Source organism: Dromaius novaehollandiae, chromosome 2, assembly GCF_036370855.1.
Source record: "Dromaius novaehollandiae isolate bDroNov1 chromosome 2, bDroNov1.hap1, whole genome shotgun sequence".
Lineage (NCBI taxonomy): Eukaryota > Metazoa > Chordata > Aves > Casuariiformes > Dromaiidae > Dromaius > Dromaius novaehollandiae.
Window position 1 is genome coordinate 107,862,416 of NC_088099.1, and position 7,974 is coordinate 107,870,389.

The window sequence follows — 7,974 nt, forward strand, 5'->3', positions numbered from 1 at the left end:
TAGATGCTGAAGTTCATGCTGCACAGAGAGGTGCAGTGTATGAAGCAGCCAGTCAATATTTTCTTTTGCCAGAAGTCTGACTTTAAGGGACCGTCTTTAGCAAGGAAATGGTAGTAGTTCAGTCCCAAGGCCCTCTCAGTCTTTGTCTTCACTGTCAAGCGTGTAAACTAAGGTGTAGAATTGTTCTAGCTGCATTTACACTTTGTAATGTCCAAGTATGTTCTCTGATCTGCTATGAAACCACCAATGTTATTGGCCACTCAGCAACTATACGATGGTAAGTGTTGCTGCTCGCTCCAGCAGAATTTTCATTACATTTCCAATGTTTTTTTTTAAAAAAAGTTCTTCCCTTTTTTTTAAAAAAAAACAAAAAAAGCAATTTCAAGTCCTAAAGCATTTGACTGTATCAACGATTGAACGGCATTATAACAAATTAATTGTGTCGCTATTAGAAATGAACCAAGAAAATATGCTGTCCTTGTCTCCAGCACTGGAATCTAGCAGCCTGCAAGTTTACTTGGGTTAATGAGAAATAGGATAAATCTTTAACAATATTGTCAACCTAAAATGTGATACAAGGTATAACAAATTCTCCTCAGGATATATTGCTAACTCGTCATTTCCGCTGTTCACAAACAAGAATGTGCATATGCAGCAGACCTAAACAAATGGCAGTTCTGACCATGTTTGAAAAATGTCATGACTGTTGCAGAGCTGCTCTTGTACAGGATCATAGTCTTGTCCTCTCTGAACATACAAAGATTAAAAAAATCTATTTTCATCTCTCCACTTAGACCTAAGATTGACCTAAATCTGCTGTAGCTTTATGCCATGCGTACACTGCTTTAATTTCAGCTGACAGTTTTTCTGAACTTGCACTGCAGAAACAAATTCAGTAGTTACAGCTTTTGGGATCTGGAACCTGTAAAGTTATTTCCAGCTTCATTTGAACTTCCATCTCTTCAGCCCGTATCTGTCTTGCTTTGTGTAAGTGAAAACATATGCTAAATCTGCACTGAGAAAAGGAATGATGTTGGGTAACTGCACTGGCATTTTTAATAACAGAAAATATCATCTATGCCAGAAAACCCACATGTCTTGACAAGTGTCTTTACTAGCTACTCTTCCCTGTCAAAGCCTCATTTTATATACCTGGTATAAAATGGGGTAGAATAGATTGCACTCTGTGTTTTCACAGTTTTGCTGTGTAAAAAATAAGTGAACAAATGACTGTAAGCGGGGGGGGGGGGGGGGGGGGGGGAGGGGGAAACAGGGAAAATAGTAGATACCAGTTGAAATTGATCAAAATGCATAACTGTGACACTATGCCCTTCACGATATTATTGTCCAACTATTTCAGGGTTTCTTACAGCTGCTTTTAATGATTTTGTAAATATTCCATACTGAAGACAGGACTTAGGTCCTAATAGCATCATTTAGCCAAATACTAGGACAATTTCTGTGTTCAAGAGTATAAGCACTTGTAAGTGAAAGAAATGTGAAAGTTAGTTTTTTAATTTGTGTACGCTTCAGGGACCAACTCATCAAAGTGAAAAGAGAGGAATGACCAACAACTCTTAAACATGTATGTTTATCTACTCTGCATCAGATAGAACTGTAAGATCTTTAAAAGGGTGATTTACCTGGTAGACAAGCATAAAAATAATACTTATGTTTATTTTATTGCACATAAAATAGTGTTCATTTAACATAATGAGCTTAAATTGCATTGAGAAGGAATCTGTTAGTATGAAAGACTGATTTAATGAAAGAGCTTTTTCTGAATTTATTCCAGCAGTGGAGGAGTGTTCTTTTTTTAATGGAACTACATCAAAATGTTAATTCTCCCATTTGTCATTGCTTTGCTAGATGTTTACTATGTACACAAATGCTTTTTTATTCTGTGTTCTTGTGGGGTTTTTTTTGGTTTTGTTTTGGGGGGGGAAGAGATCCTTGCAATGGCAAACCTTTTAAATAATTCATTAATATTCTTGGACTCTTAACATGATCTTCCATTGATATGAATTGGAACTATATTGATTTATATCATCTGAAGAATTGTCTTTAATTGTAATACTGCCACTCTGGGAATGGTGCTCTTTACAACAGTCACTTTCCTTTAGTGGGGAACTATTAGCAGCTGTATATTTCTGAAATCTTTGTAGTATAGGCTAGTAATTGTGGTATTTCTTTCTCAAACTGGTCTTACAGTTGTTTTGCTTTTTCTACGTAGCTTTTGCCATTGCTAATAGAGAACCAGCTCCGCTTTCATAATGCATTTCTGTTGCACATGTGTTTTTGGTACATCTGATTGTATGCATAAAGCAGTTCTATGATACACAGCCTCATCACAGCTCTCTCTCTACTTAGCAGACAGGTTTTGATTTGGATTCATCCGTCATTCATCTACGTATGGTCTCAATTTTGGTGAAACTGCTCCCAGTATCATTTTATGCATGCTGCTTGAGACAAGGACTGCCTCTTTTTTGTTGTTCAGAGAGTTACGTGGCTGTCTGATGCTCGTGACTGAGTACTCAGAAAAAGGAAAAAATATAGTATACTAAGATTAGCATAAGCTGAAATGGATTACTATTATTTCAGACTAAGGGTTTAGACGAATAATCAAATTACTATATCTGCATAAGTTACTGCACAACAACAAACATGCAGTAGCTTGCCTTGCATTGGCTGGGTGTTCCAACACATTCGAATGATCAGGAGATTCAGGCGAAAGCATTTGTTTTTCTGCATGTCTGGCACATTACTACAACTCAGTTGACAGGTGGTGATTCACTAGGGTGACTGAATCTGAGCTCAAATATAACTGCCTTAGAAACTGCTCAAATAAAACAGTGTTTCTACAAATCATAATGAGAACAAGCTATGCGCTTCAATCTCTGTTTGTTTGTGGTGGGTTGGAAGTACATTGAGATGGCATGTTAAACGCCATCAGCTGGTTTCATGGCTCTTGCCATGAATCAAAATGGGAGATGGTGGTGACATGAATGGCTGCAGTGAGCTGTATGTGACGAGGAAGAATGTACTGAATGTCAAAGCATCGCGTATTCTGTTCTTACTCTCAAGCTTTAAGCCCGTTTAGGAGTCTTTCTCGTGCTGTGACTTTTCTGAAATGTCTGTGAAAAAGGAGTAATGTTAGTTTGTACTTCTTGCTGCTTAAATTAAAGAAGTGATTATAATAAAGTAGAAAAGTATAAGACTTTTAAACACATTGAAGAAAATTGAAATGGAAGAGTTATGCTTTCTATATTTGATTTTAAGTTGTTTATCTCCCAAGAGCGTGTTCTCTTTACCAGACCTATGAACCTTTAGAGGGAAATGCACTTATGAGTTAGTTATTGATCATATGTTAGCGAGTAGGATTATTTTTGTTCTGCATCCAGACCATTTCTAATGCACAAAAATAATTTTTTCTGCTCTGAATCAGTCATGCACAAAGTTAAATTCAGCTGCCTTGATGAAATCTTATTCAAATAAATGCAAGACAGGGAAGAATGTGTAATAGCTAGGTAATGTTCCATTTATTCCCTGAATGGTGAAATACCGTAAATCAGTTTAGTCCTCAGGGCTAGGAAAGTATTTATTAAACAAAAAAATGTCCACAAACCCCTTGAGCTAAGGCCAAATGCTTAGCTTACCAGAGTTCAGTACTGTCTATTTTTTCCTTACCAAAGATAAAAATTAAATTTTTAGAAACACAAAAACACTCTCACTGTTTCGAAAAATCCCTGGAAAGGTGATGGACCAGCTCATCCTCAAGGCCATCTCCATGCATGTGAAGGATGGAAAAGTGATCAGGAGTAGTCAGCATGAATTCACAAAGGGGAAATCATGCTTAACCAACCTGATAGCCTTCTCTCATGGGATGACTGGCTGGGTAGATGAAGGGAGAGCAGTGGATGTTGTCTACCTTGACTTCAGGAAGGCTTCTGACACTGTCTCCCATAACATCCTCCTAAGCAAGCTCAGGAAGTGCAGGATAGATGAGCAGTGAGGTGGACTGAGAACTGGCTGAAAGGCAGAGCTCAGAGGGTTGTGATCAGTGGTGCAAAGTCTAGTTGGAGGCCTGTAGCTAGCGGTATCCCCCAGGGGGTCAATACTGGCTCCAGTCTTGTTCAACTTACTCATCAGTGACCTGGATGAAGGGACAGAGTGCACCCTCAGCAAGTTTGCTGCTGATACCAAACCGGGAAGAGTGGCTGATAAACCAGCAGCCTGTGCTGCTGTTCAGAGGGACCTTGACAGGCTGGAGAGACGGGCAGAGAGGAACCTCATGAAGTTCAACAAAGGGAAGTGTGGAGGATTTTCTAGAGGAAAACAGACATGTGAGTAATCCAGCCCTAATGCTAATAGCAAGAGTGTGAAAGTAGGTTTTGCGGCCTACCGGTAAGGTTACTAGAGGGCATGCAATGTGGTGAGAAACTGTCCTTGGAACGAGAAAAACAACTCCCAGATGTTCAGTGAAAAACTTACGGGCTTAGGGGAGTTTCTTTGCCTCCTCGTGGACAGTACATACTATCCAATCACATACTGTTCAGATGTGCGTGCTAAATGAACATGTACCAATCACTGTACAGTTTGATTCATGTGATCACGGTTAAGGCATATAAAAGACGCTATTTGAGCTCAATAAAGTGTCAGCATTTAATCATATTGATTGGCGTGCTGTCCGTTAATCTCCCGCAGGGAAGTGCAGGGTCCTGCACCTAGGGAGGAATAACCCCATGCACCAGAGCAGGCTGGGGGATGACCTGCTGGAAAGCAGCTCTGCGGGGAAGGACCTGGGAGTCCTGGGGGACAACATGTTGACCATGAGCCAGCAGTGTGCCCCTGTGGCCAAGAAGGCCACAATGGAATCCTGGGCTGCATTAGGAAGAGCAGGCTGAGGGAGGTGATCCTCCCTCTCTACTCAGTCCTGGTGAGGCCATATCTGGAGTGCTGGGTCCAGGTCTGGGCTCCCCAATACAAGAGAGACATGGAGCTACTGGATAGAGTCCAGTGAAAGGCTACTAAGATGTTGAAGGGACTGGAGCATCTGTCCTATGAGGAGAGGCTGGGAGAGCTGGGCCTGTTCAGCCTGCAGGAGAGAAGACTGAGGGGGGAATCTTATCAATGTGTATGAGTATCTGAAGGGAGAGTGTAGAGAGGATGGGGCCAGACTCTTCTCAGTGGTGCCCAGCAACAGGATGAGAGGCAATGAGCACAAACTGAGACAGAGGCAGTTTCGTCTGAACACGAGAAAGAACAACTTTACTGTGAGGGTGACTGAGCCCTGGCACAGGTTGCCCAGAGAGGTTGTGGAGTCTCCATCCTTGGAGATATTCAAAAGCCGTCTGGACAGTGTCCTGGACAACATGCCCTAGGTGACTGTGTTTGAGCAGAGGTGTTGGACTAGATGATCTCCAGAGGTCCCTTCTAACCTTAACCATTCTGTGATTCTGTGAAAAATCTGGAAATAATGAGTCAAGTCAGTTTTCTGTTCCATGATTATCAACGGTCTTCTGTTCATTGTTGTTTCATTTGTTTTATAAGACCTTGAATCATAGTTTCCCTTATTTTTCTTCTGTTAGAAATGTGCAAATGGTGTTTGTGTGTGTGCACACACACATACATGCATACTGAGTGAAAATGTGTGACAAAAACCTTAAGAGAGGTAAGGTACTCTGAAATGAGGTCATTATATTCAAAGTTTGCTGTTGATGAAGTGTGGTAAGTAAAATGATGTCATTATGAGAAAAACTATATTGTAGTAATTATATGTCCAGCATATTTTATTTTTCTTCAAATGTATAAGGATCTTACAATTTCTTATTTTTAGTTTTATTGTAGAGGAGGTTTTTTTAATAAAAGAATGGAGTATTTGTGTGTGAGGAAAAAGAACTATGTAGCATGTAATGTTACTGTTATGCTATACTGAAAAGTGATTTCATGAATAAGTAATAAGATAATACAATTATTAATTTTTTATTTTAAACTTTGAATCTGCTTTCACATATTGCAGGACATAAGGTGAAGGCTGAATTTGAAATACAGTCTAACTAGCACAAGTAAAATGATATCCTGCTGTCTTTTTTCCTCAGCATTTCAGTTTGCCATCTTGTATACATTCTGAAGTTAAAAAAAGATGGTACGAATTACATGGAGAGGCCTTTAAGTTACCGAACTTGAGCTACGCCTTGCTATGAGACCCACAGATTTATGTCTGAATCTTGCCTCCTGTGGCATGTTAAGCAGGTGATGTCCTGATGTTAACAATCCTTTTCCTGTTCCATTTCTCTCTCCACAGTAGGTTGTTATGGAGCTTCCTGAAGAAATCAATCATATAAGTATATTCCCAGTCACAGGCCCAGTTAAAGATCTGCAACACTGTTGCAGAATTAAGATTCAGGTGATGTGAAATAATTGGTTGAGCTAATTGGAAATAGGCATGTGACTTGTCTGAGCCTGCTGGAAGGGAAGTTTGAGATTAGTGTAATATAAAAGATTGCGCAAGGTGTGGGATTGGGGTGAGGGGCTGACACAGCAGTTAGTTACCCAAAGATGAAATTTAGGTAACAGACTTTGACATCAGCAAAGCATGAGGAAAAGGCAGTTATTTTGGACTGTAAATTAATTTTGGTATCAGTAGGTTTGTGGAGCACAAGGACTCCAGCCCAGCTTACTCAGCATTCCCATGGGACCAAAGCTCCCTGGGCTCCAGTTTTGTGCAGGCAAAGACCTTTATGTATGGGATTGGTTTAAGATATTTTTTGGAACTGAAGAGCTGGTTAACCCATCTGTATGTGAAAAAAGCTTGCATTTTTTTATGCAGCTCTATCCCTTTAAAAGCCAATTTCCAGACAGTGGGTTCGTTCTCAAAAGCATGAATGCAAAGACTTATCCATTGCCGATGAGGATGTTCATGCATTGTCTCATTTCCAACAAACAAAACCAGAAATAAAAAACCACTGCTGCAGAGCTGGTTGCTCTTGAGAGAAAAAGACTTTTTTGCTGCATCTTCCCACAATGACTGCTTGCACGTATAATATAATCTCAAATGGATGAGGTGCTTTCCATGTAAGTTACTGATATGATAGAGGAATGCTCGTAGGTGGAATTTTAATTCACTGTCACAGAGCTCTCTCTGAAACTCTTCTCCTACTGTGCCTTGGCCCCTAATTTTGCACCTGTGGTAATTGTGTGCAATAAAATTTGGGTGCAAAGCAATCAAATTTCTCCATATTTAAAGTCCAAATAGAGACCCTTCAGCAAAGCAGGGTACACACCTGTATTTGTGTTACACAGGACATTTATTCCAGGATTTATTAAAACCGGAGTTTGTCTATGATGGTTTACTCTAATCTGGCTCATTTCTTTATGTTCATTCTTACTAATTCAGCAGTAACAATTTACAATGTAAATGTCACTTATAAAGTATCTCTACAAGAATTGCAGTAATTTTTTTAGCAGTGGCACTGGGCAGAAGTAAATTCAGTTAGAGGAAGAAGAAAATTTAAGCTTTGTGATTCATATTGATAGTTTTGCCGTGACTGTTAAAAATCTGGTTTAATCAAATAACCTCAGGCTACAGCTAATGCCTGGGAATAGCATAAAAGCAGTTTTCATTCTTGCATTTTTCCCAGAAATTTATACTGAAACTAATTCTCAGACTTTACTAGGCTGCACCAAATATATGACTGTTTAATCTAACTGAAAATAATGCAATGGTTTGACTGCCTTAGCAGCTACTTGTTCCTCTGAGATTCAGTAATGTCTTCTCCTTTAGGGATGAGAATAATGGAAGTTGATTTACCCCTTTCCTCTTTTCTTAAGAATTTTTGCAGGGATTTCATTACATTCCTGAGATTATAATGTAGACACACTTACCTAGGTAGAAAGTGTGCGTGTGTGTGCAAACTTATTTATTCCCAGATAGAAAATGTATGATGACTAGCTGGAGTTATAACATGCTGCCGC